This window comes from Helianthus annuus, chromosome 16 (genome assembly GCF_002127325.2).
Source record: "Helianthus annuus cultivar XRQ/B chromosome 16, HanXRQr2.0-SUNRISE, whole genome shotgun sequence".
In the NCBI taxonomy this organism is placed as follows: Eukaryota; Viridiplantae; Streptophyta; class Magnoliopsida; order Asterales; family Asteraceae; genus Helianthus; species Helianthus annuus.
In genome coordinates this window covers 17,213,029-17,224,240 of record NC_035448.2, presented here as the reverse complement: position 1 = coordinate 17,224,240, position 11,212 = coordinate 17,213,029, and the positions used below count along the sequence as shown (strand labels likewise).

Sequence of the window (11,212 nt, the reverse complement as noted above, 5' to 3'; positions counted from 1 at the left end):
ACGTCTATTTTCCCCAGTTTGACCCTGAGCCTGCACTAAACCCACCTATGAGCACGGAAAACCTGGCTGAACTCCGCCACTATGGCGATGAACTGGTGAATGCGGGAAATAGAATTCGGGAAGTGGGGGAGAAAATCACGTGGAAGTATGACGAGAGGGAGCGTCGTCTCTGAAAGGCCGGTTAACTGTGGTTGTGTGTCTAATAATAATAAAATAATAATAATAAATAATAAAAATATAATCATGTAAAATAACTCAAAATAAAACTTTGTAATATAACTGGTGTGTATCGATGCATACTAATATATAAAAATATAAAAGTCGCAAAGTCGACAATTTTGGCTATACGTGTTGACATGATTATGCGTGATTGCTCTATTGTGTTTGGTTGTTATAAATTTTGTGCCAACAATTTATATATATTGTTAATTATCAGATGGAACACGCCGTCAATGAATCAGTTAACGAAGTTAACCAATCTGAGCAAAACAATGAGGATCATTTTCTTAATAGGCAAGACATAGAAAATATCGTTGCCCAGGGAATAGCCAATGCTATCCCGGCAATCGTTGCTGCTGTTAAAAGCCCTATTGAACCTTCGCAAGCTAACCACAGCAAACGCACCCGTGATGATAATTTCAGTAACAGTATTAACGGAGGCGGCAACAATGATAATAATGTGGTTCAAGCCCCAATACTCAAGAAAATGAAAGTTGCAACACCTGGTTGCACTTATAAAGAATTTCTTGCCTGCAAACCCGTTGAATTTGCAGGCAATGAAGGGGCGACTGCTGCGCTGCGTTGGTTGCAAAAGACCGAGGCATTAATTAAAATAAGTAAATGCGCCAAGGAAGATAAGGTCATGTATACTTCTCACCTTTTCAAGGAAGAGGCATTAGAATGGTGGAATACGGTGTTGCAAGCCAAAGGAAGTGACATGGGTTATGCCATGAATTGGGAAGAATTTAAGCAATTAGTGGAAAGGAAATTCCCGAGTATGAAAAGGAACAAATGGCGAATAAATTCCTGAGCCACCGGATGGTAGATGTTGACTGCCGAGGGTATACTTCGAAATTGTTCGAATATGCCAGAATTGTACCAACTCTGGCTTCCCCAGAACCGGTACTTATTCCTCGCTATATTTGGGGTTTAATTAGCGAGATTCGTGATATCGTTAAAGCTGCGAGACCCCGCACAATTGATGATGCGGTGGAATTAGCCAACACCTTGACCGACGGACTGGTACGTACGCGAGAAGAAAACAGAAGGAAGGATTTGGCTTAGAAAATTTCCCAAGGATTCCGTGGGGGGAATACTAGTAGCAACTTCAAGAAAAAGAGAACGGGGCAATCCTCCACCCCGCCGTTTTGCAGTACCTGTAAAAGAAAGCATTTTGAGAAATGTAAAGGGTATTGCAATTTCTACAATAGACCGGGGCACCCAGAAGAAGAATGCAGGAGGAAGAAATCAACAATTTGCTACGACTGCGGAAAAATATGTAACACCCAAATAATTTTTATCATTACTATAACATTAAAGTAAGCATTTTATATGAGAAATGCCACTTAACAAAAACATTTACATTATAAGTATTTAAACATGTCTACAACATCCCAAAACATAGTTGATTGTGTTTACATAATCCATTTTTCTTTTTTTTTTATAAACAAAACAAATACAACTGCGGAAGCTTCATTGAGAGGTGTGTTCGGTTCTTGAATTCTTGCTTGATCGGCATCCGGAGTGAGACGAACATCACCTAATGTCAAAACCATGTTAAACATTAGTTTTGACAACAATATAACATGAATAAACAAGTTCTGGCATCATATAATTAGAAACAAAAATAAAATTTCAATTTTTGGTCTGTCGCGCCACGTGACAGACTTCTTGTTATCCTTCACGCCCCGCAAGCGCTCTCGCGTGTCGCGCCAGAACAAGTGTCTCCTGTCGCGTGCCGCGGGGGAACCCGTTTTCCAGCGGCTGCAGGTTGAATTCCTGCATTTCTGCCCAGCTCTGAATTTTCCATAATCTCAACTTTAAACTAGCGTAACTTTCTATCTAAGTGTCCGTTTTAAGTGATTCTTTTTCCTACGCGATCGTAATTTAATCCCCCATCATATGGAGTTAAAGTTAACATCTGAATTAATAAAATAATAGGCTTCGAGCCCTCGGCTTAAAATTCATTTTTTAAAGACTTTTGACCCGTTCAAGTTTTTAAACCACAAACTTGTTTCTAATTAACCAAAACACATGCTCCAATGCGTTTAACACAAATTCTTTACCTCAGGTTCATAATTCTTATGAATTACGCAACTAGTATGCAAGCTATGCGCATAGATCCGTTTTGACCCGTTTAGGGGATTTATGCAATTTAGTCTAGAACTACCTCTTTTCTTTTCACACTTCGCAATTTCCTATCTAGAGTATCTACCTATATTTCATAATCACCATACAAGTTCCTAAATAACCTATATGGATCGTTCGCCCAATTCACCCATTAAGGGCTTTTTTGTCAATTTTAGTCCTTCATTTTACGATGAAGGACTTTCGCTAGTAATTGACCAAAATATCACTTCTACTAAAACTCTATATATGCGTACCTGGCTCGGGTCATAGCATCGACCCGTTTACATACTTTTTGCTTTAATTTTTCTTCTAGTTAAAGCATCACAAACATATGTCATTTCCTGTGAACACAAAACTCAACAAGTAGTCGTCAGTTATAATTATCAAATGATATTAACTCACCATTTGACCCGTTTAGTCAACATAACCATTTATCAACGTATGATGGTATATTAATACCATCATGCCCCTTGAACCTATTCCGGTTCGCGCCATGAGTTCTTATTTCTTAAAAGACAATATTCTTAAATTGTTCGACCCGTTATAACTTTTACCAATGGTGTCTTTGTTTTGATCGCTATTATTTTAGTTATTTATTTGACACACTTGGTTGTCGAGTGAATTCCATCACTTCAATGACATACCAAACACAACCATTTTCGCTATATCAATATTGCACATATTTCAACTAATTATTTTGACTCGTTTTGTTGTCGAGTGAATTCCATCACCTTAATGACATACCAACGCAACCATTTTCGCTATATCAATATTACAAATATTTTAACTAAGCTTGTCTACATAATGTAACGGGATGACAAGTCGCGTACCTTAGATCTTCTCTTTATGCCGCGTATCGCTCCCGGCTTTATCACCCGCCTTTTCGCTCGAGTCGCCTATAGTGAACAACCCGGCTAATTATTAAATTACCACTTTAAGGCATCTATATCATCCAGTTTTGTCAAGAATCTTTGCATATGATTCTTTTCAAGTTTTATCATACTTCTATAGCTTCATGTTTTCACTTAGGCAATTTATCAAACACCTTGTGGGCATGATTTTCATACTTTCATCAATTTAGCTTCTAATTAATTTTTAACCAAGTTTTATTCACAACAATCAAACCCTTGGTCTAATATTCATGAACAATATCACTATCTTGCATCATAACATCAATTTTCTCGCAATTTAACATACTAAATCATGTGTTCATCACAATGATATAAAAACCAACTTACACATATCTGGGTGGTTATCAAATTCCTATTTTTCAATCTTAATTCATCAATTTTTCGACTAGGGTTTATTCATCGACATGGATTCATCCTAGTTTCACCTAAACATTAATCATGCAAGCTCTAATTTCGATTTCATAAGTTCATCAAGAATCTGAGATGGAATCAAATAATGAAATTTGACATACCTTGTGATCCCCTAGGCTTGGTGATCACTAATTTCGGCTTGGTTTTCCATTTAGACTTGATTTGCCCCATGAACTTGGTTGATTTTTGGTGACTTAGGGTTCAAAGGAGAACCCATCTCCTGCGTTCTGTATATGTATCGACCAAAACACACTTGTGTGTGTGTGTTTTTTTTTGGTATTTAAGTTATTTTTAATAATTCAGTTTCAAGCATGCCACTTTTAGCCCCTCTAGTTTCTAAAGTTATAGAAAGGGTTATTTATCAAGCTTTCCTTGTTGTTTTTAAGGTAGATAATTAACTAGGTTGATATTCCTAGTTACTTGGTGGGTTCGGGGAAGTTATAACCCGTTTTTATTTTAAGTCCCGTTAACTTGGGCCTTCTATATACTTGTTTTCTTCAACAGCTTTTATTCCCTTTTTATTTAATATTAGGTTTATTTATTTAATTTCTAATATTTACCGGGCTAATTTTACTATTAATGGTATTTTACCCGTTTATTTTTGGTTAATTTAATATAATTAACAAACCTGTTTTTGGGGTGTTACAAAATACTTCATTCTGCCAAGCTCTTAACCTACCCTTAACCAAACTTAGGCAGATTTATACGGTAGAAACAGCAGACGGTAATTCTGTTAATATAGATAAGGTTCTTCAAGAAGGGAAGATAGAACTTTCAGGCCACAAATTTTCTGCAAACCTGCTACCTATGAATTTAGCCGGATTCGATGTCGTGCTAGGAATGGATTGGTTGGTAGCCAACCATGCTCGAATCCTCGGTGATAAGAATTCCATAGAAATTCATACACCCGCAGGAGAAATAATTGTGATTACAGGAGATAAGCCACGTAAACCATTCAAGTTTATTTCAGTAATGAAAGTTGCTAGTTATGAACGAAAGCAAGGAATAGTGTACATGATTTCGGTAATCATTAACACCAAAAGTTAAGAACTTAAGGAAATTCCTGTAGTATCAGAATACTCGGATGTATTCCCAGAAGAACTACCAGGATTACCACCAGATAGGGAAGTAGAATTTAGAATTCATCTAATTCCTGGAACTACACCAATAGCTAAGGCACCTTATCGGTTAACACCCACCGAATGTTAGAACTGAAAAAGCAGTTAGATGAATTGCTAAGTAAAGGATTCATACAACCTAGTTCATCCCCTTGGGGAGCACCAGTGTTGTTTGTGAAAAGAAAGATGGTTCAATGAGAATGCGTATCGATTATAGGGAATTGAATAAGGTTACAATTAAGAATCGGTACCCATTACCTAGGATTGATGATCTTTTCGATCAACTTCATGGAGCTAGATATTTTTCTAAGATATTCTTGCGCTCCAGATACCATCAATTGAAGGTACAAGAAGAAGACATACCTAAAATCGCTTTCAGAACTAGATATGGTCACTATGAGTTTACAGTCATGCCATTTGGACTAACAAATGCTCCTGCAGTATTTATGGACATGATGAATAGAATCTGTAAACCGTATTTGGATAAATTCGTAATTGTCTTCATCGACGATATACTTATTTATTCCAAAAGTCAGGACGAGCATTGTGAACATCTACATGCACTCTTAACTTTGCTAAGAAAGGAAAAGCTTTACGCCAAATTCTCGAAGTGTGAATTTTGGCTACAGGAAGTGCAATTTTTGGGGCACATGGTGAATCACGAAGGTATTCACGTAGATCCTTTCAAGATAGAAGCTATAACCAAGTGGAAGGTCCCACAATCAGCTACCGAAGTTAGGAGTTTTCTAGGATTAGCTGGGTACTATAGACGCTTTATTAAGGACTTTTCAAAGATAGTCATGTCATTAACGAAGCTAACCTGTAAAATAGTTAAGTTTGAATGGGGACCTAAGCAAGAAGAGGCCTTTAAGATTTTAAAGCTAAGATTAACAAACGCCCCAATTCTTGCCTTGCCAGAAGGGACATAAGATTTTGAAGTTTATTGTGACGCTTCTAAGCTAGGATTAGGATGTGTGCTGATGCAACGCAAAAAGGTAATTACGTATGCCTTAAGGCAATTGAAATAGCACGAAGAAAATTATACGACTCATGACTTAGAATTAGGAGCCATAATTTTTGCCCTTAAGATTTGGAGACATTATCTATACGGAAGTAAGTTTACAGTATATACAGATCACAAGAGTTTAAGGTACATATTTGGTCAAAAATAATTAAACATGAGGCAAAGAAGATGGATGGAGATTCTAAGTGACTACGACTGTGATATTCAATATCACGAAGGAAAAGCAAACGTAGTCGCAGTTGCCCTAAGTCGTAAATATCATGAAAAACAAAGACGAGTTCGTGCTCTTAGATTAAATCTACAGTTAGATTTAATGGAACAACTTAAGAATATTCAAGAAACAGCAATCAAGGATGATGCTGAAGGAATGAAGGGATGAATAAAATAATTAGAGCAAGGGACTGATGGAATTTGGAAATTCCACAAGAAAAGAATTTGGATACCTAAGCAAGGAAATTTAAGAGATAAGATTTTGGAGGAAGCCCATAAATCTAGATATACCATACACCCTGGTAACAATAAGATGTACCAAGATTTAAGAAATAACTTCTGGTAGATAGGAATGAAAAAGGACATAGCTAGATATGTATCTAAGTGTCTAACTTGTTCGCAAGTTAAGGCAGAACACCAGAAACCTTCAGGTTTACTTCAACAATTAGAAATGCCAGTATGGAGATGGGAACTAATCACAATGGATTTTGTTACTAAGTTACCCAAAACCAGAAAAGGTAACGACGCGATTTGCGTAATTGTGGATCGATTAACCAAATCAGCTCATTTTCTGCCAATGAAGGAAACCTTTAGCATGGAAAGATTAGCAAAGTTATATGTAGACGAGGTAGTATCCTTACATGGAGTCCCATTCTCCATTGTATCGGATAGGGATAGTCGTTTCACTTCACATTTCTGGACAAGTTTCCAAGAAGCAATGGGGACCCGACTGAATTTAAGTACTGCATACCATCCCCAAACAGACGGACAGAGTGAAAGGACAATCCAAACCCTGGAAGGCATGCTCAGGGCATGTGTGATAGATTTTGGTGGAAATTGGGATAACCACCTACCCTTAACCGAATTCTTCTATAACAATAGTTATCATACAAGCATCGAAGCTGCCCCGTTCGAAGTACTGTATGGACGAAAGTGTAGAACTCCAGTTTGCTGGGCAGAAAAAGGAGAAAGTCAATTATCGGGTCCTGAGATTGTACAGGAAACCACTGACAAGATAACTCAAATCAAGGAAAGACTAAAGACAGCTCGAGATCGCCAGAAAAGTTATGCCGACAATCGACGTAAGCCGTTAGAATTTCAAGTCGGAGACAAGGTACTCTTAAAAGTTTTTCCTTGGAAAGGGGTAGTTCGGTTCGGTAAGAAAGGAAAGCTAAGTCCAAGGTACATAGGACCATTCCCAGTGATCCAGCGAATAGGACCAGTTGCCTATCGCTTACAACTACCAGAAGAGCTGGCTGGAGTACATGACGTATTTCATGTATCTAACCTCAAGAAATGTTTGTCTGACGAATCCCTGGTAGTACCTCTTCAAGATATAGAGGTAAATGAAAAACTGAAATTTGTTGAGAAACCGCTCCAAATAGAAGACAAAAAGGTCAAGTTTCTCAAGAACAAAAGACTAGTACTGGTCAAAGTAAAGTGGGATTCAAAAAGAGGACCTGAGTACACATGGGAACTGGAATCAGAAATGAAGCGAAAGTATCCTCACCTGTTCCAGTAAATCTCGAGGACGAGATTTTAAATAAGGTGGGGAGGATGTAAGGACTCACGCGAAAATGTCCCAAAACGACCCGTAAGTAGAAACCTGGACCCCTAAAACCCTAATCCTTGTTGAAAATCAAGAAATTCAAAATTTATGGGTCGCTCGCGGGCCGCGTAAGCCTTAAGGGAAGTTTACGCGGGGCGCGACAGCTCGATGGTTCGACCAGATAAGCTTTAGGCCACGTGTCAGCCACGTGGCGGGCCTACGCGTGACACGCTAGCCCTAGCCGTAGCTAGGGTGGCTCTCGCGGGCGCGTAAGATGTTGCTAGAGTTTACGCGGGCCGCGACAAACTCAATTTTCTGCTATAAATAGGTCGTGCATGGGACTTGCTTCTGTGTTCGAAATTTTAGTTCAGAACGTCCATATTCTGCTTAAAAACGAGTGTTAAGGTGTCGAGACGCTGCTACGATTACAGGGTATTAACTCGATCACTGCTACGATACAATGTTCGATTGATTGAAACCGATCCGATGGATGTTTAAGTGCTGCCCGAATTCAAGCAATACTTTATCATTCGTCGTGAGGGTTTTGATTTCGCGAGTTTATCGTAAATGTTGTATTAAGTTACTGACCTAGTTTCGTATGCGTTGTTATTAACTAGGTTACGAGGCTAACTCAGTAGGCAAAGTTCTGTCCAACTAAACTTACAATGTGAGTCATTCTCTTTTTATCAAAAGTGTTTTACAATACCTCAAATTATTTTCCAGTTATATTTTATAGGGGGTAAGTCTTTGTTATCTTAAATTACTGGCAGTAAGTGGGGTATTGTGCACATTACTATTATCCTCTCTCGTTAAGGTGGACGATCCTAAACAGAGATAATCATCATTATTGGGAGAAAGGACCCAATAGTGGTATGACCATCGTCACCAGGGGGTGTCACCGGACCAGATAATTATAAGATAGTGGCAATTGTAATCGCTCTTAGTATTGTAATTTATAACAATGTGTCGTTATGTGCAAAATGAATGACTCGCCAGTATTTCCCCGCTGATAAAATCTTTTTAAACATGTTTCAGGTGATTTACTGTGAACCAGGAAAAGTGTCGCATCGCGCACCAGCTTGATGAATGTGGTTCAGTAAATAAAATAAATAAACATGTTTTCGTAAACAGGGAATTTCCCCGAGAAATTTCCTTATTATAAATTATGGGGTTTGTTGCAAAATGTGAAATAAAATAATTGGGCATTTTCAGTTTAAAAGATCCTGTTAAAATTTCCGCTTCCAAATAACACACCAATACCACGGGTTTCTGTCCTGCGGCTTCTGGACCGGGTGAATTCCAGGCCGGGGGCCGTGACAAAATATTGCTTAACATTTGAGTTAACGACTCTAATTGAGATAGTTCGCTACACGGCTCCCTACTACAAACCCACCCCCAATCTGCTGAATCAGGTTCCGATTTGCACTCCACTATGTTGGCTCTTTTGTGGACAGCAAGTCTAAACAGTTCATCGAACTGTTCTTTCAAAGTCCCGTTCCCAGCCCAACAGTTCAGCTAAAAGAAAGTTCTTTTTTCGGAACCAACCAACGAAACAAGGTTTGATTGGATGGATAAATTCATTTTAGAAGAAACCTAATCCACCATCCTTATATCTCTCCAAATGCCTATGATTCGTTTATTAAAAGGAACCAAATCATACCCTTTTTCATGATATGAATGGTTGAAATGACTTGAACCCACAAAGTCGATGGATCCATTTTGTACATCCACCACCATTTGGAGATGAGCACAAGATTTAAGCTTCTAATGTCGCCTATTCCTAAACCGCCCTAACGTTTATGCCGAAGCATTTTATCCCACACTATCCATTTGATTTTTCTACCCCCATTATTGTATCCCCAAACAAAATTACTTATAATCTTTTCCAACGTTTTAATAACCCCTGTTGGAGCTTTAAAAAGAGAGTAGTAGTTTGGAAGAGCTCCAAGGACCACTTTGACCAACATCACCCTACTCGCCAAAGATAAGTTTTTCGCCTTCCATCCCGAAGGTTTGCTATTGAACTTGTCGATGATAGGCTTCTAATGTTTTATTCTCTTCATGTTGGCGCCTAGAGGAAGACCAAGGAAAGTAAAAGGAAATGTACCAAATTTGCAACGAATGCGACTCGTCATACTTTCCACCCCCTCTTCACTCACCTTGGACCCATAGATGCAACTCCTATTAAGGTTAACTTTGAGATCGGGACAAAGAATGAAGCATCTTAAAATACGGTTAATATCCAAGACATTTTGTTCGGACCATTCTCCTAAAAAAACACATCCTCCCCAACCGTTCTATTCAAGACCACCTTTAGGAAGCGATATGCCTTTAAACACATCTTCCCCAACCGCTCTATTCAAGACCACATTCAAGCTTCCAACATTATCATAAAGAGAAACGGAGAAATGGGGTCTCCTTGTGTAAGACCCTAATGAACTTGGAACTCCAACGAAGGAGATCCATTAACAAGGACCGATGATCTTCCCGATTGTAAACAAGCACTCATCCAATTTCTCCATAAGTTGGGAATGTCCATTCCACCAAGAATATCCAAAAAAAATCCATTCATCGAATCGTAAGCCTTTCGGAAGTCAACTTTAAACACTAAGTGTAACACCCCAAAAACGGGTTTGGTAATCAAACCACATTAATACTGAAAGACGGGTGAAATACCGTTAGTGGTAAAATTAACCCGGTGAATATTAGGACTTAAATAAATAATCCTAATGTTAATTAAAAAGCGAATAAAAGTTTTTAAGGGAAGAAAATGGATAAAAGGCCCGAGTTAACGGGACTTAAAACAAACCTAGTCGTAAACTTCCCAAACCCATTATGTAACTAGGAACATTTGACCCTACTTATGATGGTTGGTTTATTTCTATTAAGTGTTATAAGAAGGTTGAATAAAAGTTAAACTCGAGGGACTTAAGATGTAAAAATGGAAACTTGAGTCTAATATTAGAAAATTAGACATAAGTCACACACACTTAGTGTGTGTATGCGTATGAACGACAGGAGCAAGCTCCCATGGAGCCAACCCTAAATTCAACAAAATCTTCAAATTGGAGGATCAAACGAAGGCCAAATTCGGATTTGAATACATAGAAACGATCACCAAGTCAAGGGGATCGTAAAGTATGTCGAATTTCTAACATTCATGAAGTTGTGAAAATTAGTTAACTTTGCATGATGTGATCTATGCATGAATCGTAGAGGCTATGGCCGAATTAATGAAGTGTGATTGCTTAGGAACAAACCCTAAGTAGAAATTTGAAGTAAAATTGCTATGACTTGAATAATTTGATGATTTACCACACTTAGACAAGTGGCTTTTGATTATGTAGTGAAGATGATGATATACACATGTTTAAGATAATCATATTTGATAGTAGAAACAAGACACTTGAACAATTTGCAAGTTTGAGTATTTGATCATACATGATAGAGGTTGAATTTTATGTTAATCTTGGTAAAAATGACTAGTTATGAACTAGTTAGTAAATGTGTAAAATTATGCCCATTAGGTGTTTGTTAAAATGCCTAAATGAGAACTAAAGTGTTGAAATTCAAGTGAAACGCACATTTGAATAATATGGCGAATTATGTGAAACATGAAGCGATAAAAGTTCTAAACATC

The 11,212-nt window shown here is 38.0% G+C and overlaps 1 long non-coding RNA gene across 1 annotated transcript; it reads right to left on the bottom strand.

The window, feature by feature from the left end:
• Nucleotides 1-1,618: 1,618 nt before the first annotated feature.
• LOC110934419 lies at nt 1,619-3,892 on the bottom strand. The gene is made up of 3 exons (XR_002588321.2): nt 3,773-3,892; nt 3,180-3,245; nt 1,619-1,759 (listed from the first exon to the last, which is right to left on the bottom strand). It is a non-coding gene; the product is annotated as an uncharacterized LOC110934419 (long non-coding RNA).
• Nucleotides 3,893-11,212: the final 7,320 nt, after the last annotated feature.